Raw genomic sequence first — 22,487 nt, 5'->3', positions numbered from 1 at the left:
TCCTTGTCATTTGGGAATTGGTTGAAAAACTGCGGTTGTGCCCATCAAATACAAACATGTGACATTCACGCTGAAGATACTCTTTTCATCTTGCACTTTTATTGATGTGAGGTTTTATTACAGTGAATCTACATCCCACGGTCTTCGCTGTCACTGAGAAATCGCAATGATTCCTGAGGGCACACTGACTTTTTGTTAGCTGCTTCACCACACATTCAGTAATATGCATTACCCTTCAATAGAATAATCAGCTAAATCAAATCCCAGTTAATGCTGACAAGATGTACAGTCACGGAATTGCCATAGTGAATTTCAATTAGGTTTGATTTTCTTACCTACAAGATCTTAAAGATATTTGACTCAGAAAGCTTTGACTTTTCATGAAAGAAAGACACATAATTATGCTATTTTGTTAAGGGAAAAGAAATAATGAAAGAGATTTCATTGTCATTTGAAATTCAAGGTATATTTCTTACCAGGGCATTCTCATTGTAGTGGAGAAACTACTTACATTCCAAGCACATGTATCAAAACTATGTTTTCTCAGTAAGCATTTCCAGGCAACTTGAGGTTTTCGGTAAGAATTTCATTAATTTTTTATACATAAGGGGAGCATTGCTGCATTAATTCAGTGTTAAAAATGGCCTTTTAAAACTGATAGTCAAGTAATTATTAAAAAGTCATTCTAAAAGAGCTTAATGTATTACTGACCTTTGACCACTGGGTTTTGCACATACCTAAAAAGTAAGGGCAAAACTTTGTAAAAGTAATGATATGATGTCTACATTCTTAAAGACTAAATGTTTCAAATATTACAACTCAGTGTTAGAACGTGTACTGGGCAGTTCTGCCACTTAACATTTCATAAATGATTTCTGCAAGGCAAAGCCTAAGGACTGTATGTGGTTTCAGTCATCCCATTCAACCACAGCAGTTGCTATTAATTTTAGATGAAGTTTGTGTAAGAACGGAACTATTAGAAATTACTTTGTGGTGAGTCTTTAGGGGTTAATGAACCAAGAAGATGCTTACCTGGATGTATTTATAGAGGAACAGTCCAAACGAAGAGTGATAAACAGTGAAACACGATGATATCACTGGAAAAGTCCAACTCTGTTTGTACGACTGCTGTGGTCATTTTATCCTTTCCTTGTGAGAGATCTTGCAAAAACAAATTACTAATGGGCCTTCCATTCCAAAGTTCATTATTCTAAATAAGGTGGAAATTGACTCAGTAACATTCTGAGTTCAGCTTTGTTCAAGATTAGATCAGCAAGGGAAATGCTAAAAATCTAAAGCAAAATTGCACAGAATATTGTTAATGAAAGTACAGTGTTTAATCATGCTTATTTAGAGGTTACGTTTAGTTTTTTCCTTCTCACTCTTAGTTGACTTTATCATACGTGAGGTCTCCCAAAGTTCACAGAAAATGAATGTTATAAGAACTATATATGGATTTCAAAAAAATATTTGCACCAAAGTAAACCCATATTTTAAGCCCATTTCTCCACTAACTTTTTGAAGTTCCTTCATGTTGCTCAATGAAAGTATATTCAATCAATTCAGCATTTATTGAGACTCTTAATAAGGGTTGAGAACTAAAATACAAAGGCCCACCACAGTGGCACAAGTGGAAAGACGCCACTACACCATGACTGAAGCCACACGAGAGGACCTGGGGTCAGTTCTTGACTTGACTTAAGTAGGTCCATTGTGGTGCCACAGGCCTGTGTTCCCACCTGACCGGTGAGCTAGGGTAGGAGGATCACATCTAATGAGCCCTGGGTGTCCTTAAATGAAAGGAAAAAGAAAAGAAAAAAGAAAAGAAGAAGGAAAATAATAAAGAAAAAAAGGTCTCCTGTTCTCCCAGTCTCTATCTCTCTCTCATTTAAAAAAAGGTAAACAAAAAAAGGAAGATATTTGAGACCAACTTAAAATATATTAAACTAAAATTTATAATATATGGGGTCAGACAGTAGTGCAGCAGTAAAATGCAATCTTCTGTGAGGGTGACTCATATGGAAAGGTTCTGGGTTTGCATCCAATATCCTCCTTGACTACACATAAACACATGCCCATGATCCAGGTGTGGTTGAAGCTGGGGAACGATCATGGAATGAAGACTCTCTTAGGGGTCCTGACTCTCTCTCTCACTCTCTCTCTCTCTCTCTGTTATGGAAAAAATAAATAAAAACAAAAACTTCCAATAAATAAATAAAATAAAATGTATGATACAATATTGTATGGGAGTAGCAAACATGGGGACATATTGGTTAAAGAATACCACGTTTCTGTTAGACAGGAAGTATAAGTTCAAGAGATCCATTATAAATATGGTGACTATAGTTAATAAAAACATATTTTAAAAAATAAGCAAGTAGATTGCATTCACTAGGAATGTATTAGCAGCAAGAAACAGATCGTTCAGTGAACATGGGCTTATATAATAAACAATTTAACTTCTCACACGTAAGAAGTCGGTAGATAAGCAGTCCTGATTAGATGTAGTAGTTCAACAATGCCCCTTCCTTAGCTTTGCCATCTCTGGCATGTGTCTGTGGCCTTGTACTTTCAACCTCATGGTTTCAAAATAATTGCCACATCTCAGAATATTATGTCAGTGCTCAAGGAAGGAAGGAGCAAGAAACCCAGAGCTGCTTTCTACCTTTTTTCTCTTTCATTTATTTTTTTTTTACAGAATTGTTTATTTGATTTTATTTGTTATTATTATTATTTCATTTGCTATAGGGCACGTGCAATCACCAGAGAGAGAGAAGGTGAGAAAGCAAGACAGCAGGTCTGGGACTCGAACCTCAGTCAACCATGTGGGAGTCCAATGCCTTAACCACCCCTCCACAGCTGGCTCCACCTCCTGTCTCTTTTACAAGGAAGCAGAAGCTTCCCTGTAAATTGCCATGAAGTCACTTTAGAACTGCACTTTGTGATCACACCTCACTGGAAGGAAGGCTGCAGAAATATTAGTTTTTTCAACCCCCTGATGAAGTGGCAAGGGGAAAAAAAAAGAGACATTGGAATTTCTGTGATATCGATCACCTAGTAATACTGCCACATAGACCAACTAAATAAGGCATAAAGAAACCATCTGTCCAAAAGGAAAAGAGCAACTTATGATTTAGAGTAAGGATATCATGAAAGTGCATTTAGATGGAGCTTTTAGAATAAGAAAGCTTTGATAAAGGAGTTAGGAGCTACAGTTCATAACAAAATAAGAAAAGCAATGGCATGGGAGTATAAAGTAGCTTGACATGTTTGGAGAATGGGCAAATGGTGGTATGGTATGTCTAGATCTCAGAGCATGTATAAACATGCTGGTAAGGAAGTTGTATGCTGATAATTTACAAAAGGATTTGGTGATTCATTTATTGCTGTGCCAAACACTGTAACTTTTAGTGGCTCCCCAGAACTTAAAAAATAAAACTCAAACCAGCCTGGTAATTCAGACTCTTAAATTTGGACCTAGCTTGCATTAATATTCTTTTTTTTTTTTTGACTACTATATTCAATATATACATGCTGATATCTTTGGGTAAACTGGATTTCTTACCACCATCACAAACCAAAAGCAATAGCCCCTTTCATATCTACACAATGTCTACTGCTATAGATGCTATGGAAATGTTCTCCTCATCCCTGTCTAAATTGAAGTTCTATCCATCATTCAAGGACCATCCAAAGGCTACCTTTATATGAGGTCATCTCGACTCACTTAAATCTTTTGAACTGTATGTTATAGAAGTCTAACTATTATGCATGGTTCTTTTTGGAAAGGATGAACTAGTCCAGAGTCAAATACTAGCAAGAAGAATGACTCAGACTCAATTCAAAGTTGCTTTCATTTCAGATAACTCCCAAACAGGCAACCAACACATACCAGATTAGGATGCAAGTGAGTAGATGAAGTTTCCCAGCTTTTCCCTATTTCTTCCTGAAAATATGTCTATAATTGGGATAAGAAATTTACCAGATCTCTGGGACCAGCAGATGGCAGAATGGTTACCTTGCTAGACTCCCACATAGTCTACTGCAATTTGAGTCTTGGACCAAGGTACCTGGGTGGGCATGCCCAAAATGCCCAGAGGAGAATGGATTGCAAAATGATTATCCCCTCAAGGGTGGTTTCTCACTTTCTGTCTCTCCAATGAGTGCACATGCCCTTTAGCAAAAAATCTCTTTTAAAAAAAGGAAAAGGCAAAGCTATAGGTTCAAAAAGATTGCTCTACCACTTGGCCAAGGGAGAAACCACATCAACACTTCAGGATCTATTCACTGCCATATCAAGAGCTCTGCTTTTACACAATTGTTTTCCACATTCTTTCTAGTCAGCCACCTCCTATACACACACACACACACACACACACACACACACACCGCACACTATCCTACCACCTAATTTTTCCAATACCAGAGCTATTTATGTCTATCTTTTAAAAACTGTATAGTAGTGGTTAAGATGATAGGGTCCGGAGTCAAACTTCCTGTTTAAACCTTCAATATGACCACTGAGGAGTTATTGATTTTGAGAAATGCACTCTGTTTCCTTGTCCACAGGATGAGAATGATATGGATATCCACTTATCCCATTTGATTGTGGAGAGTAAATGAGATAATCCAATGTAAATCTTTGAGCCAGTGCCTCAGAGGAGCTAATGCTGTTTATCAAATTTAGACAAAGTTTTGAGGGAGAAAACTATCTTATTCTTGTTTATATCTTCCTCTATGGCTAACACTTGCTAATTGAAGAACAAAAGAACGGATAACTCAGTTCATTGATTTCAGCATTCTATGGCTTTCAAATGAAAACCAACCAGGCACAGGATGGCAGGAAAAGTTTTAAATGAATGAATTTATCTCAAACACAGAAAACTTTTAGCCCCATTATAAAGCAGCCGGCCTACACCAATAAATTGCTGCTGGACATACATATTTCATACTTTTCTTGAAAGGGCAATTTGGCAAAATTATTAAAAGTTCTTCAGAAATCATAGGTTTTGATGACCCAGCAGTCTAATTTTATAAATCTTAAGGAAGTAATACAAGAAGTGCACAAATAATTTTTCAGGATAAAATGGAAATGGTATAAATGTTTATCAATAAAGATTAATTAAATTTTAAAATATCTAGTCAAGATAAACCTATACGTTTGACTGAAAGTGGCATCCTATATTAAGTGAAAACAAAAGAATAACATCATAGTGTATAAACCTATTTCTGAAAAAAAATCATATAAGTAATATAAAGAATATAAAAGATCTTGTTTGCATATGAGATACATAAAATACTACTAGCTATTTTTAATGAATATACGGATATGATTTTTATTTGTTCTGTTTATATTATTTTGTCAAATTTTCACAATGAACAATTAAAAAAATTAAGCTTTTTTTTTTGGCAACAATGATCATCTTGAAGCGTGGGTTTTTACCAACAGCAGGGACCTATGGAGCACCACGCGTTGACACACTCATTAAGGCAGTCTGCAGTCTGTCTTTGGAGTGAAGGCTGTGGGTGGTGCGTGGGAACCAGGAACCGGGTCCAATCCCATTTCATCCTTAACTCCTTGAATGGCCTTAGGCAAATTTTCTTAAGTTGTATTGAACTGTGTAGACATTGATATAGACTTGCTATGATGACATGGGTAAGTCTACTTCTTTTATAATTAGCTAGCCTCAGGGGTCTCCAAATGTTAAAACAGAATAGCCAGCTCACCAACCTAACCAGAAAGAACAAAGAAGAATTAAAAACCTAAATTTAAAATTTAAATGTAAATAATTTTTCAGGATAAAATGGACATTTTATCTTGAAATTTTATCTTTAAACTTTAAATTTAGAGTTAAAACACACACACGTGCAAGCCCATGTGTTTACATACATGCACACACAGAGCCAGGACCAGGTGAACTAAGAGAGGCACCAAGGGCACAAAACGTAAGCGGGCACTCAGTCAGTCATGCAAGCAGACGGTCTGATTCAGATCCCATTTCTAATCCAAAAATCTGCCAAATGCTTGCACTCCCCTGAGAGTGAGTGCCTCCCTACATTTCGTGCCTAGATGCGCTCGCCTTAGTCCCTCCCACAACATGTAAGCACATGCACTGTCTCTCTCTCACATCCCTTACGAGCCATCAGCAAGATGGGTGGCAAATAATAGTCAATTCTGTGTTTTCTCATCAAATATGTAGAAATGACCTAGTCATACTCAGAAGGAATAAGCTGCTCTGTTTTCTGGATAGGTGATAGGGAACAGCAGCGAATATCCTTTTTTAGAGACCATGTTTTCCTTATTTTATTTCTGCATGATCCCATTCTGCTTCTCTGTGTACATTATTGTCTTCTCTGAGGTGTGATCTCAGCCTTCCTCAGGACACTAGAATCCGTAGGAACGGTATAGTTACACCATGAGCACCTTTCCAGCCACCCAGTGAAATCTTCCACTCATCTTCTTACCACAGGCTTCAAGCCTCCACGTGTCTGTGAAGTTCCTGTTGGCCTCCATCTACTTAAGTTTACAAACTGTTCATCCTTGATGTTTCCAGTTAGATTTAGTAGCCAACTCTATCTGAACTACATATTAAGAGCCCCAAAAGATACTTCTTTTAGTTCTTATCTCTGTGACCTGCAGGTGCTGACTCTATATCCAGAGTAGACCCCTGCACTCCATCAGCCAGGAGCACATGTTGAGGTAACAAACTTGGCAGGAGTGCTGCAGGGTTTGTCGGCACAGTTCAGCAATTTAACATGATCAATCTCTTTGGCACATAGTCCCATAGCAAGTGCTTCAGTTTCAAAACTTTAACATAACCCTAAATTTAAAATTACCTTCATAAAATTGCTGGACTCCCACATAATTGACCATGGTTCTAGTTCTGGCCCAGCAGCTTAAAACTCACACTGGTGGGACCAGCAGGTGGCGTGGTGGTTAAGGTGCTAAACACTATCACATGGCTGACCATTGTTCAAGTCCTGGATGTGGTGGCTTGCTTTCTCACTTTCTCTCTCTCTCTGGTCAAATTAAAATAAATGAATGAATAAATAAAATTAAATAAAATAATTATTTAAAGAAAAAGAAAAAGAACTCTTCCCTAAGGACAAACTATTAAAAACAAAAAACAAAACAAAAAATAACCTCACACCGGTGTGTGTGTGTGTGTGTGTGTGTGTGTGTGTGTGCATGTGCTCCCACATCCTGAGAGGGGAAAGGAGGAGAAGGTTTCATGACATGACCATCCACCCTGGGGGGTGATTTCTTGCTTTCTATCTGTCTCTCTAGTGAGAGCACGCACCCTATAGCAAAAATCTGTCTTAGAAAAAGATAAAAAGAGATATGATAGATATTCTTTCTTTTTTTGAGAGGTTTTTGCTATAGAGCACATGCACTGGTCGAAGAGATGAAGAGACAGAAAGCAAGAAATCTGCCCCCTTAGCCCCAGGCAGGATGTCCACGCCACAACCCTTCTCTGTTCTCATCTTGGAATTTGGGGCATGCACGCACATGCACCCAGCATGAGTTTTAAGCTGCTGGATCCGGGACTTAAACAGTAGTCGACTATGACCAGCGACGTAACCATTATGCCACCTGCTGTTCCCATGGTAGATAGTCTTTCTAAATTTTGGTTTTGAAGATAAAACTGACTGATTAGCCTTATTAAAGTAGGCTTTTATTTTATGTAGTCGTGTAATATTAAACTAAATCTACATGATAATAATTTTCCTAAGCACTAATTTATTCTGATGAGGTGAAGGAAGTAATTCTGACATATATAAATCAAAAGTTACATTTACATTGATATTCCAGGCCTACCTTAAATAAGCAATAAGGCACCATACTGGAAAATATTTGATTCAATATTGAAAGTAGGTACTTATATTCTAACCGAATCATATATTAAATATCTATATCTCAAAACATAGACAATAATTATAAATGTGACAAGCAAAGAGAAAGACTCCCTGGCAAAGAAATCTGAAAACCTAGGTTCTAGGACTTCCAATCACTGCATGATCTTAAGTGGGAAACTGACTTTTTTTCAGTTTGGTAAAATGCATTTGTAAATTGAGAGATAAAACAATATAATCTCTAAGATTCCATCACTTTATGGTGCTTTGTTTTATAATTATTTCTAACAGGCATTTGCAAAACAGCATGAGTAAATAACAAATCTACTGCTTTGTCAATGCCATTAATATTAAAAGCCATTTTAACTATTGTTATTTGATACTTCATCCCCATAAATGAATATTGATTAAAATCTGACAAAGTATAACTTCTTCTACCCAGCTCTTCTCAATATAACTTGGTCATCATTGCCCAATGGAGTAAATGAGATGGTATATTATGAATCATGAAAAGATATCCATTGCAATATTACTCTTTTTAAAGCAGCATTAATTTAACAAATTATGTTTACAAAGACAGCTGCTTGCAGCTAGTGCTGCTTTCATTTTGTGAATAATTTAATAGCTCTTTTTATATTCTCATTTGTTTCATTTTAATGAGAACTCTGTAATCTAACTTTTTTTCTTTGCTGTCAGACAGGGGAGCTAAAGTAGACAATGACAGTTGCTTTGGTTGTAGAAACATTCCATTCAGCAACGTGGGCTAAAGACAATCTGACTCTAGGTTTCCAGTAAATATTCTCTCAATTTGGTAGCCATATTCTACTCTGCTATACCCCATGCCATCTGTTTTTACCCGATAGCTAGGGATGAAAGCTAAAACTTTCTTTTTTTTTTTTGAGAGGTTTTTCACTATAGGGCACATGCGCTTGCCAGACAGACAGAGACACAGAGACAGAAAGCGAGAAATCACCCCCTAGGGGGGATGGTCACACCGCAATCCCTTCTCCTCCATTCTCCTCTCGGGATCTTGGGCACACGCGCACACGTGCCCTGCATGAGTTTTAAGCCACCGGGTCCAGGACACAAACCGCAGTCGACTACATGGGAGTCCAGCGACATAGCCATTATGCTAACTGCTGGTTCCCGAAAGCTAAAACTTTCTACAACACCAAGGAAGATGTGAGAAAAAGAGGAGTTCAATCATAGTATCTCCAGAAATGTGTTTATCAGTATTATTAGATGAATATATTAATCTGGGTTCTCCAGAAAGACAGGATTCATAGGAGATATATGTGTAGAGGTAGATGTACAGACATGAATGTATAAGAAAATTTATTATAAGAAATTGGCTTGTTGCAGCCAACAGATGATGGGGTGGTTAAGGTGCTGGACTCCCACATGGCTGACCAGAGTCCTTGACCTTGTGGCTTAAAAATCATGCTGGGAGTACATGCATGGGTGCCCAAAATCCTGAGAAAAGAATGGAGGAGAAGGGATTGCAGCAAGGTCATTCCACCTGGAGGCAATTTCTTGCTTTTCTTCTCTCTGTCTTAGACTGTCTCTCTTCCCAGCGAGTGCAAATACTCTATGGCAAAAACCTAAAAGAGAAAACATTACAAATAAAAAGGAAAAGAAAAGAAAGAAATTGGCTTGCATGGTTATATAGGCTGAGAAATCCCCAAATCTGCATCTGGAAACTGCAGACCCAGTAAAGTCAACGATATAATTCTAGTCTGAGTCCAAAAACCAAGGTGTATGTTTCAGTCAGAATCCAAAGGCCTGAAAGCCAAGCAAGGCAATGATGTTAAGTTCCTGTCTGAGTTCAAGTTCAAATGCAAGAAAAAAGTGATGTCCCACTGGAAAATAGTTTCATAGAGAGAGCAAATGATCTCTTACTTAGGGTCAGCCTTTTTGTCATATTCACAGATTGGAAGAGACCCACTCACATTGGGGAGGGAAATCCACTTAGTCTTTCAATATGAATCTTAATCTCATCTAGAAATACCCTTACAGACATACTCAGAATAAGTACAACCAAATATCAGGTATCCTGTGGCCCAACCAAGTTTATGCATAAATAACCATCACAACAGGTTTTAAGAATGTAGACTCCATGTGATTGAATGTATGGAAGAAAATGAAATGAAAAAAGAAAAAAAAATTAAAAGAAAAAAAAAGAAGAATGTAGACCCCAACTCCTACTTAAAGCTAAGATTGGGGCCAGCAGGTAGTGTAGTGGTTAAAGCATTGAACTTCTACATAGTCAACTGAGGCTAAAGTCCCAGACCTAGAGGGTGAAACTCACGTTGGGGGTGTGTGCATGAATACCCAAATTCCAAGAGAGTGGAGGAGAAGAGATTGTGGCATGACCATCCCCCAGGGAAGTGATTTCTCTCTCTCTCTCTCGCTCTCTCTCTCTCTCGCTCTCTCTCTCTCTCGCTCTCTCTCTCTCTCGCTCTCTCTCTGTCTCTATCTCTCTAGGAGCACATACAGAAAAAAATCTCTCTTAAAAAAAATAACTAAATAAAGCTAATAAAGCTGAACTCCAGAGATATAAAATAACTTCAGAGATGTACAATTGGTAAAAGATCCATAATCATAACCTAAATCTTTATATTTTATTATATATTATGTTTTCATTCAACCTTCATTCTACAATGCCATGGCAGTTATTTAAAAAAAAATAAATTAAGAAAAAAAAACACATTCTTCCTAAAATGGAGCCAGGTGATGGTGCAGCAGTAATGCAATTGGACCCAGCTGTGAATGTTGAGAAGGTTCTGGGTTTGCATCCTGGAGGATCCCTGTACACTCTAGGTATGAGCACATGTGCCAGTGATCTGACTGGCTGAGAATAGGGGTACATTGCTACATGAAGACCCCATTGGGGATCCCTCTCTCTCATTAAATAAATAAATGAACTGTTATTAAAGCTAATTTAAATATAATATCAATCACTAATAAATATCATTTGTGCATGTGTGTGTATTTGTGTGTGAGTGTCTGCATCTATGTGGAGGAGAGCACTCCCTGAGTATGCCAGGCATGCCCATGATCTGGCGCTGGCTGAAACCTGGGGTAGATCACAAGACTTTGTTGGGGATGCTATCTTTCTGTCTCCCTCTTTCTCTGTCTCTTTCTCTCTGCTTCTCTCGCTCTCATTATTCTCTTGATATCTGTCTCATCCATGGAAGATACAAATAAAATGTAAAAAAATTAAGTAAGTTGAGTGGAAAAAGAAGAGTACATAAAGGAGGGGAATACCACTGAATTTGGAGAAAAGACATGACATTGTGAGGGTACTTCAAAAAGTTTGTGCAAAATGGAATTAAAGTATGAACTTACTCTGGTGCAAAAGAAAATTTAAATCCATGCATAATTTTTTCACAATAAGCGTTTGCATGAAATTTTTGAATACTCTTTTCTATGATGCCACAGAAGCTAAGAAGGTCAAAATGACAGAATAATCAACTGTGCCCAAAAAACTGCTAAGAATTAGACGAGGACATACAAGTACCTACTGGACCATATGGAGATCATTGGTGATCTTAACAAGATTTGTTCTTTCAATTGTTGGGGCAATGTCAGATGACAGTGGTTGAAGGGTGAAGGCAGATGAGAACAATGAGGCAGAGACTATCAGTAATTTGCTTGAAAAGGGACCAGCAGTTAGTGTAATGGCTATGTTGCTGGACTCCCACGTAGTTGACCCCGGTTTGCGTCCCGAACCTGGTGGCTTAAACTCACGCCAGGTGCATGTGCGTGCGTGCCCAAGATCCCGAGAGGAGAATGGAGGAGAAGGGATTGCGGTGTGGCCATCCTCCCTGGGGGGTGATTTCCCGCTTTCTGTCTCTCTGTCTCTCTCTGTCTGTCTGGCGATCGCACGCACCCTATAGCAAAAACCTCTCAAAAAAAATTTGCTTGAAAATACTTCATGTGATGAGGAACAAAGAAATGGAATAGTAGGTAAATAGACACTATGAATATTTAATTTTCCATGTAGCTTGTATATATTTATAAGCCTATAGAAATAATCCAGTAAGGGAGGAACTAATGATGCAGAAAACGGAAGAGGAAGAAAATCCTTGAGAGCACAACAGAAAGTGGGAGCATAAGTGGAGGGATTTGGTTTTGAAAAGAGTAGGAAAGAGATCTTTTACAGGATGGTGAGGGCAGAGACAATGCCGTAAAAAACACTGCATGGGACCAGGCCTGAAGCCTAGTTGTTAAGGGACCTGGGTCCCAGATGGCCTATTGCAGTTCGAATCTCAGCCCTGGTAGCTTGAAAAAAATGCCCAGGAAACATGGGCATGTGTGCCCCGAATTCTGACAGGATGGAGAAATGGAGGAGAAGGGATTGTAGTGTGACCAAGCCACAACAGGAAATTTGTTCTCTTTCTTCTGGAGAGCTCATGTACCATCTGGCAATTTTTAAAACAAAAACAAATGTTGCATCCAGTGTGTACAATGTTTGAAATATTAGTAACTCGGTAAATATTTGTTGAGTGAATCAAGTAAGCATTCATTTTAAGCCAGAAAAATAAAGCAAGCAGTAGGTCCAAAAGAGAGTAAAGAGCAGGCAAAAATAAGGAGAGGAATGTGACTTATTCACACTTGTTAATTAGTTTTTTCTTGTTTTATAGTTGGTTCTTTATGGTCCTCATCAGACAACCATGTTAAAAAAAATTTAAGGGACCAGCAAATGACATAATGGTTCTGTTGCTGGATTTCCATGTTGTAAACCATGGTTCAAGTCCTGGACCTTGCAGCTTAAAACTCATGCTGGGCACGTGTGTGTGCATGCCAAAAATCCCAAGTGGGGATTGGAGGAGAAGAGACTGCAATATGGCCATCCGCCCGGGGATAATTTCTCACTTTCTGTCTCTCTGTCTCTCCAGTGAGTGCCTGTGCCTTAAAAAAGAAAGTTTTTTAAAACTCAAAGTGGGTTTATTTTTATGTGAAGACAAAGCCTATGTAGTGTTTAGTTCCTTAGATTTTGGGTTACTTTGTGTCTATTGTGATCCTCTAATAACATAAATTTTCAATCGAAGTCATGTTTTTTACCTTGGTAATTCATTTTCAGGCACTCAGTAGAAGTCTGGTAAATATTTGAGAAGCATATAATTTTTCTTAGTTTCTATGATTATCATTAACACTGATAAAATTACCGATATATTTAACCAAAGCAAATATTTTAAAATCACATATCTATTTTGCCTTAAAGGTGCTAATTGGCACTTGGTAAGATCTAATTTATAGTCATAAAGTTAGAGTGTGTTCACCAGATTTGGAAAACTGTAAAACAATTTGAAGGCCAACAGGTAGCATGTTTAGGGCACTAGACTCCCACATGGCTGACCACAGTTCAAGTCCTAGTCCTGGCAGCTTGCTGTCTCACTTTCCTTCTCTCTCTCTTTCTTTCTCTCTCTCTCTCTGTCTCTCTCTGGTGAGTACACGTGCCCTATTGAAAATTTTAAAATAATAATAATAAATAAAATTAAATAAATAAATATGGAATAGTCTGAGAGGATCACATAAACTTCCTAATTGTGCCTATGTCAGTGCAGTCATATGAAACGTAAAACAGTATCTGTTACTAAAAATCTACTAAATACATTTTCAACATATTTTATTCAAGAAAATGTTACTGAAAAATCCATTCCTTAGCAATAGCCTTCCTCAAAATACATGACAACCAACAATACCTAAAAACCAAACACTGTAAAGAACACATATCAAATAAAATGCATTTGATAATCAGACATATTTAAGTTCTGTTTTCCTTTTTGTATCAAAGATGATTCTACCAATGGTAATAAATCACGAGACTTTGTCACTGCCTTCGGAGTAGAGGGGCAATAAATCTAGAGTTACTTATATGTATCTCTAGTTTAAATGTAATACAAGCAGAAATGATATTTATGCACACTCTAATGGAGTGTATGAATAATGAGTGATGCAGCTATATTTTTCTCTTATGGTAACACAAAGTTGAAAAATAATAAACTCAGAAGAATTGTGATGAGTTAATAACAAATGTGAATTTATTCTCACACATTCTATAGATGAGAATTTATTTTATTTTATTCTGGAATTACTGTGAAATTTTCACTTGTGACTTATTAGAAAACCATCAAAGATTGAACTCATCTCTTACTACGCTATTCTGAAGCTATCCCAACGTTCTGATCATTTACTTGAACTTTCTTGAGTAATATTTAGGAAGAATTTTAATTTAGGGAATAGGACATTTAATTTAATTGAAACTGGAAGTGTAACAGAAGAGCACCCAGGGAACTGGCATTTAAACTGAGGCCTGAATGATGAGTTGAAAAATGGCAAAGAAAATATCATTTTGAAGTACGTGGAATCCCAAAAGTCAAAAGAAACCCATACTCCCCTGGCCATACCAGCATGATAATGAGACTTGTATTATAACAGAAATTACTGGAAGTCTTCATGCCACCTGCTTCCACACACCCTTACACATCAACTATTGCCAGACCTCTAGCCTTCTTTAACTCTCCCACCCTAATATTTCTTGGGTATCCTTAGAAGACATCAACTCTCTCTCTTAAGCTTGGCTCTTTTAGTTTGGCATGACATATGCAGGAGAGAAATTTCCGGCCTTTCCTCTCAGGTGCCACGTGCTCAGGAGTCTCCTGCACCTAGAAATTGCCATAGCTGCTAGGAGTGAGAACTTCTGCTTTGAACATCTGTGTCAGGCTGATGCACTGCTCTCTGATTGCTCCTGGGGCCCAAGGCCCTTTGTCATCACTGAGGACCCATGTGTGCTGAATAGCTGTCTGAGCACCCCTTGGGCAGAAGCCCTGCACCATTTCACACCAAAACAAAGGGTTCCTATCCTGCCTCCTTCCTCCATTATCATGTGTTCTTTGTATATACATGTGTCTAAAATGATATGGGCCCTTTTTTTTTTAATTTGTTTTAACTTTAGGTTTCTTTTCCCCAGAATTCTTGCACAAATGTTGATCTCCATTCCTCTTTCCTCCTCTTCCATTTCTGTCCTCGCCATTGTCCATAAATCTTTCTTTTGAGGCCCAGCCCTCCCTTTTCCTAAGCTCCTTAATTGCTTATGTAGGTAGATACATGACTATTTTTAGTTCATAGGTCTTCTGGTAAGCCAGATTTTCCTAAAATGGGTGCACCATTATTTCAAGCAATGGCCATTTTCATATTAGTTCTGTATTTTTGGCATCTAAGTTTCTCAAAAAAAAAAAATCTGTCATATGATGTGATTATGTGTGACTTTTTTAAATTCCACATATGGCTCCAGAATGTCTATCTGGTACCCATGAGGTATTTTAGAGACATTGCATCCGCCTGGACTAGTCCTTTTCTCCCTCATTACTGCAAATTTTGTTAAATAGTTATTTAGAAAGAAAATATAACTAGCTTGTGACATAAAAAAGAAGTCACTATATGTATAAAATTCAGCGTTTTAAAAATATCTATGATCTTATGAAAATTTTGAATTATTTAAAAATTAATTCACCTTATCATCTATATTTTTTAATAAGCTAATTGCAAGACATGCTAGAAATTTACATCATTTATGAGATGCCACTATTGGGAATAAATCATGATCTAGATAGAAGATAAGACAGATAATTCCAACAAGAAACAAAGCATCTTTTTTCTTACTAAGCAGAAAGAGTCTAAGCTTTGCTTGTCTCCTGTAGAATGGCCATATGACATAGTAGAATAATTGAATTTGAGAGAAGAGAAGACTTGGTTCTGCTGCTTACTAATTGCCATTTCAGTTTTTTTTAATTTCAGTTTTCTAATCTGTGAAATTGGGGGGCAAAAATATCTGCCCAATTTAATAATAACAAAAATATTGAATAGTGAAATGTAAAGTGTACATACCGGGTTCCAGGCAACACATTGTATACCTTAGAAGCTTTATCTCAATAATTCTCTTAACTCCCCTCTAAAGTAAACAGATTATCCTCCTCCCTTTCAGATGAAGAAACTGACCTTGGGAAAGATTAAATAACTAGCCCATGTTCATCCAGTGATGAAGTGGAAGAGCTATGCTTCAGACAGAATCGTTACACTGAACTGATACCCTGCACTTGGTGGGAGATAATGGTCAAAGGAAAGGAAGTGTATCAATTCCAAAAATCACTGCGGTTATTTCCTCTGAGATATGTGGCTGAAGTTAGTCATTTCTGGAAGAGAACAACTGCATTCTCTGTAACTATCCATTGCTATCATTTCTCGGACATATATGATAAAATTGTTTTTAAAAACTTTTAACATTAACTGGACAAAATAACATTTTATTCAACTCTCATCATCCATAACTATTTTAATCGTTTTTTTGTCATCTCACAGACCTCAACATATCTGTAGAGCTATAACTGAAGAAGATATATAACTCTGTATTATGCTTATTTCACTTAATGTGAAATTATGGACCTATTTTAATAATTCGTTCAAAAGTATTTGTTGAGCTCTTGCCATAAGCTATCATTGTCTAGACTCTGTGGATCATCAGTAAGAAAAGCAGCCAACATACTGCTCTTTTAAACATATCTTCTAGTAAGAATAGAATTATTATTCTGAATCAGTTGGAAAGGTCCTGGAGGGTTTTTAGGAAAACTGAAATAATCTACTCATCTTCAGAAAAGTCACAATTTTTTTTTTTTTTGGAGAGGTTTTCACTATAGGGCGCGTGTGCTCGCCAGACAGACAGAGAGAGACATAGAGACAGAAAGCGAAGAATCACCCCCCAGGGGGAATGGTCATGCCACATTCCCTTCTCCTCCATTCTCCTCTTGGGATCTTGGGCACGCACGCACACGCACCCGGCGTGAGTTTAAAGCCACTGGGTCCGGGATGCGAACCATGGTCGACTACGTGGGAGTTCAGCAACATAGCCATTACGCTAACTGCTGGTTCCCTTTCTATGCTTTTCTATACAAAAAATGGATCAAGACTTTTTCAATGACCCAATAATTTCTGGTTTTAAAAAATCATTCTGACTTTGTCCAGAAAATAAACTATAGTGGGCAAAGTGGAAGCAGGAAGACCAATTAAAGACTGTCACCATGGCTCATAAAAATGGGAATTAAGATGGTAATGTTGATGGTAGTGAGAAGTGGTATTGATCTGAATATTGTTCATAGGTAGAGCTGACTGGATTTACCAGTTGTGGGGCATGAAAGAAAGAAAGGAGGCAAGAATGATAGCGGGATTTTTAACCTGTGCATGTGGAAAATTAAAGTTGCTAATTATATATAGAGAGAGAATTAAAGCAGGAGCAGATGTGGAGCAGAAGTGAGTATGACAAGAATTAGGATTTTAACATGAACAAGATCAAGTTAGTCACCTAAGTGGGTATGTCAAGTATGCAACTGGATATACAGATGAGTTCTGAGAGAATCTGGTAATTATACAAAAATTAGATCAAGTACTGAGCACTGGACTGTCCAACATATAGAGGTCTGACACATGGATGGAAATAAGCAAAAGAGACCTGAAAGTGGCTAATTAGAAGCAAAATTTTAAAAATGTGGCATCCTGGAAGCCTCATGAGGAAAGAGTATGAGAGAGGAAGAAGGAATTACCTATGCCTAAGGCTGCTGATAGGACAACAGATGATCGAAGATCAGCACCAAATGTAGCAATCCTGGTTTAGCTTAGCAGCAAAATGGGAGGAGGAAAGAGGAAATGGAACCAATGAATATGGATAAATTTATTTATTGAAAGGAGAGTAACAAAAGAGAATGATAGCTAGAGGAAGAGGTATTTTGGTTTGCTTGGCTTTTGTTTTAATGTAAGAACTTATATAGCACATCAGAAGGTCGATTAGAAATATACAGTAGAAAGGGTGAGATGCAGAAAAAGAGGGATAATTAGATAAAAATTACCTCTTATTGATGTACCATAATTTATGTATTTTTTTACTATCGTTCATTTCAGTTGCTTTGGATTTTTTTAGAATAACATTGCAAAACAAAAAATTATGTCTATCTTTTATCCATTGTAATAATTTCCATCAGATAAAATTGCACATGGGAGAGTTACTGGATCACAGATCATGAATATTTTCTAATACTCTGACAGTACTCCATTGCTTTTTTTAAAATTTCAAGTTCTTTTATACATTTAATCACGTTATTTAACTTACAAAGTGAATATTCCAACATGTATACATTTCTCCCCAGTCCAGTTGACAATACTATAAAGTTATCTTCAGTAGATAATACCCCATTTCTTTGTCCAATGGGACAAAGCTATGCCTCTCTATTTTTCTCCTTAATGTCCTTCCTCAGACTCTACTCCTTCACATATACTCTATGGAATACTACTCAGCCATAAAAGACAACACCACCCTGATTTTGACTCTATTGCTTTTTAAAATATCAGTGTACCATGCCACTAGTAATAAATACAGGATTAGATTTTACTGCAACTTTACTAGAATTGTGCTATATATCTAAGGCCATAGTCCATGGAATCCCTGAAGTGTTCCAACAACCTTTATTCTGCACAGGGGCCCCCATCCCCAAGTCATGGACCACAATGGTTCATGGCCTATTAATTACTGGGCCACACAGCAGGAGGTGAGCAGCAGGAAAAGCAAGTGAAGCTTCATCCATATTTACAGCCACTCCCCATCTTTGGCATTACCATCTGAGCCCTACCTCCTGTCAGATCAGTGGTGGCATTAGATTCTCACAGGACCCTATTAGGAACTGCACATGTAAGGGATATAGGTTGCATGCTTTTTATGAGACTCTGATGTCTGATGCTCAGAGGTGGAGCTGAGGTGGTGATGCTAGCTCTGGGGAGCAGCTGCAAATACTGCATTGTGGTGAGTTGTATAATTATTTTATTGTACATTATAATGTAATGATAATAGAAATAAAGTGACAAATAAATGTAACATACCTGAATCATCCTGAAACCAGCACCCTGCAAACCCTGGTCTGTGAAAAATAGTCTTCCACAAAACCATTCCCTGGTGCCAAAAACATTGGGGATTGCTATTCTAATGCGTTGTTAGCTTCTTAAAGACAAGGTGATGTCTTAATTATCTCTGTGTGTTCCTATTTTTTCAGACCAAATATTTCTCTAGTAATAATAATAATAATTACAAAAGTCATTTACCTGAAATCCCTCTATGTTAAATCACAATGGAGAACATATGAGGTAGGGGGAAAATAGCAGTTTGGAATCAGACCAACCTGTATTTGAATCCTAGCTTCATTATTTGGGCTTAGTTTAAATCACTGTAATTTCCCCCTCAATAAAAAGATTAGTGACCCTTGCTTCCTAAGTCATGGTGAGTGTTAAAATGAGATATCTCTAAAGCTTCTAGCACTGAGTCAGAAAATGTTGAGGGAAATAGGAGAGCATTTAGAGATACTTTTTATGTATCATGAAATAGCTTGAGAACATATCATTTTATTTAAGTCAGAAGGGAAAACATATCTTTCACACAACATACCTTGTCCATAGCCCATGAAGTTCTTATCTTATACTTTTGCTAGTTACTATGAAAAAAAAAAAAAAATCCCCATGAATTTCAATTCAAGCAAACTGGTGAAACAGCAAGCACCTGGGATATCCCTTGGGAAAGCCTAGGCTGCTACAGTAGACCTGGGATCAGCAATGTCTCTAGAAATAGTACCAGGCAGTTACCTCCAGGTGACTAAATGAGGCTTCACCTCAGCACATGAGCTCAGAAAGCTTGTGATTAGTCCGGTTTGCTGTGATGAGGAAATAACACAAAGAAGAGTACAAATGGAAGTCAAATTTATCACAACATCCAATCAACTTCCAAAGAGGTAAGAGAATTTTTTATGATAGACAAAGCAAAGGGTCCTCTGTGAAAGGTGGGGTTACGATGGTAAATATTAGATTTATGCCTGCCTCTGTTCAGATGTGTGTATATAAGTGAATCAGAGAGAAGCTTTGTGACATTTAAGGAAATAGTTTTTAGCCTTAAAGGGAAAAATTACAAGAAAATGCAATTATTGAATGTATCTGAACAGTAAAGACCTTACAACGATCAGTTTCTTGTAAAATTCTTATCCGTCCCAAAGTGAGTGCAATTGAAATGACATCCACTTAAACAGAACTCAAAAGTTTCATAGAACATATTGAGTGGAGCAGATATTTTCTGTTTTGTTCAGTGTAGAAACTGCATTAGGGAAACAAAGACTGCTTGCATTTATGATAACTAGTAAAAGAGAGAGAGGATGACAGTCACTAAGTCATTAAATCTAGATGGTTTTACAATAATGAGGACCCCGCCTATGCAGACTTCACTAAAAGACTAGTCAGTACCTTCCATTATAATCCGATGTGGGGGAACCAGTGAATGAAATTTTGTGACTTGAGACTTCTCTGCACCAATTCCCACTGGGGACCTCAGCTTTGTTGTTTTCCTTCAGTAAGCTAAGAACCTTATTATTTAACTTTGGCTGATCTCATAAGAATTACGACTCTCATAAAAAAAATCAAGTATTAATTCATTAGCTAATGTGTATAGAAAATGCTATTCTCAGGTGAAAAAGCTCACACAGTGTTTAGTTGACTTTAGTTTTTTAAAAAAATACATCTATTAAGTTCCCCCTTGTTCTAAGCATTGTTCAAAGTTCTACACATAGGAAGATTAAAAATAAGAATTTAGTTTGAATGTTTAAAATAATGCAGTGGTTCTAGGATTGGTATAAATACTAGATAATTGTGTATTAGCCATGGTCTTTGATGATGAATAACAATGTCAAAAAATAATGCATCTGGTGTTTTCATCCATCTTAATAGTAAAATCAGATTAACTTCCTGTCTGATTCGATATTGCAAAAAACAGTCATCAAGATGGCCCAAATAAATCATTTGATTTAAGAAGTCAAGCTCTATTTCCAACAAGATACAGAGCTGCCAGATTTTGTGTTTTTGTTTTTGTTTTCGTACATCTCTAGTGTGTGACATAAATAGATAATAATGCCAAATGATGGCTTGGAAATCATTTCAAAGCAGGAGTTAGACTTTATCAGCAAGGTTTAGACTAAAGAGAAAGGAAATGTTTTAGTGATTTTTCTTTTAATGTCTAATGCAGATATACTTTTCAATGCAAGAAGGGCTAACCTGTTTAAAATCTTTCATTGAATAGAAACTAAAGCTTGAAAGATGTGACTTCTTAAGGTTGTACACCAAAAATATCTTCCTCTACAGTTTTCACAGACTTAAATTTATTTTTTAAATTGCTATTGTGAATTACTCAGATGATAATTGATGCTATATTGTGTTGTATGAAATTAGCCATTTCTATATTTAACTGTAGCAAGGAGAAACAAGCTCTATATAGTCTCCGTTTCTCTGATCAGTACATGCACTTCTAGCTAACAATTTAGGAATTAAGTCAGAGATAGGTTAATGCTAATAAATACCATGCCCTAAATCATGCTAAAAGAAAAAAGAATTCTGTGAGAATTGAGAAGTAATAGCAGGGTGAAACTGGCAGTCATGCTGTGCATTAAAGTCAAGTATGGATGCTATCACTCAGAATCGTTCCTTTGTAGAAATGACATGATTCTTGAGGTGTTACTCACAAAAATAACACATTGTAGAAAATTATATGCTTATTATTCCTTTGCCATATCCATCTGCAGATAAGAGGACAACAAGAACACTGACTAAAACTTATTCTACACTTCATCTTTATTCATCTTTAGTTACGCAGAAAATTGTTAATTCCCACTGTGACAGAAAATCAAGATTACTGAGAATAAACGTTGAAAGGTCATTAAATCATAGCATTTTTATTTGCATTTCAAAAGCACATGCCAATAAACCTCATTTTATTTTACCATGTTTCTTGGAGAATTGTGTAGTTCACCAGAAGAGTAAAACACAGAATCATTTGATAATCATAGAGTTTAAACGTAAACTACTTCGTGGAAGGACTCAAAATAAAAGTAAATTTATAACATCCTTTCACAGAGGATTAGACTCCAAACCACTCTTGTGATCAGACTGAGGTTTTCAGAGCTTGTGTGGCCTTCCTACCCTTTTGTGGCTCTAATATGTGCATGTGATCAGTCAAAAGTCCAGAAAGAATATCTTCTTGTTAATTGAATACAAACACATACAAATAAAAGACAGTCATCTCCCTGAATAAGGCACTGGACAAATCACTCATTTCTTCATTTTTTAAAAGCAGTTTTATATATTTGATGGCTTGAGGCAAATCAGTTTATTAGAACGCAAAGTGCTGGGTGGGGGGTAGAGGATGAAGGATTATTACTTTGCCCTGGAACACCTGTTTCCAGGGACCTCTAAATGCCACTTAGTTTGGTCTCATTTTCATCAGATATGGTACTGAGAAGTCTCTTCTGTCCTTCTGGACGAGCTTCATGAATGGAGCAATCACGGCTGTGATGATTAGAGTTCTGTCATCCTGATGAGGCTGGCTATAGAAACCTGAATTTGTCTGACCTAATTTTTCAGGAACCTTTTGCCTGAGCTTAGGGCTTTTGTCCGTACAGCATTTCTGCCTGGCCCGGATTCCAGCTTTGGCGGCTGTGTTCTGCCTCTAGCAAGGGAAATACTGAAACGGGGGGTGGGGGTGGAAGTGGGGAGGAGTAGGG

The 22,487-nt window shown here is 37.2% G+C and overlaps 1 protein-coding gene across 1 annotated transcript in view; it reads left to right on the top strand.

Moving 5' to 3' along the window:
* PTPRR (protein tyrosine phosphatase receptor type R) overlaps window positions 1-22,487 on the top strand; it is a 246,256-nt gene that overhangs the window by 73,335 nt on the left and 150,434 nt on the right. The gene's annotated exons all lie outside the window — the stretch shown is intronic.

The sequence above is a fragment of the Tupaia chinensis genome, unplaced genomic scaffold (assembly GCF_000334495.1).
Source record: "Tupaia chinensis unplaced genomic scaffold, TupChi_1.0 Scaffold000168_1, whole genome shotgun sequence".
Classification (NCBI taxonomy): domain Eukaryota; kingdom Metazoa; phylum Chordata; class Mammalia; order Scandentia; family Tupaiidae; genus Tupaia; species Tupaia belangeri.
This window is presented reverse-complemented; position numbering and strand designations above follow the sequence as displayed.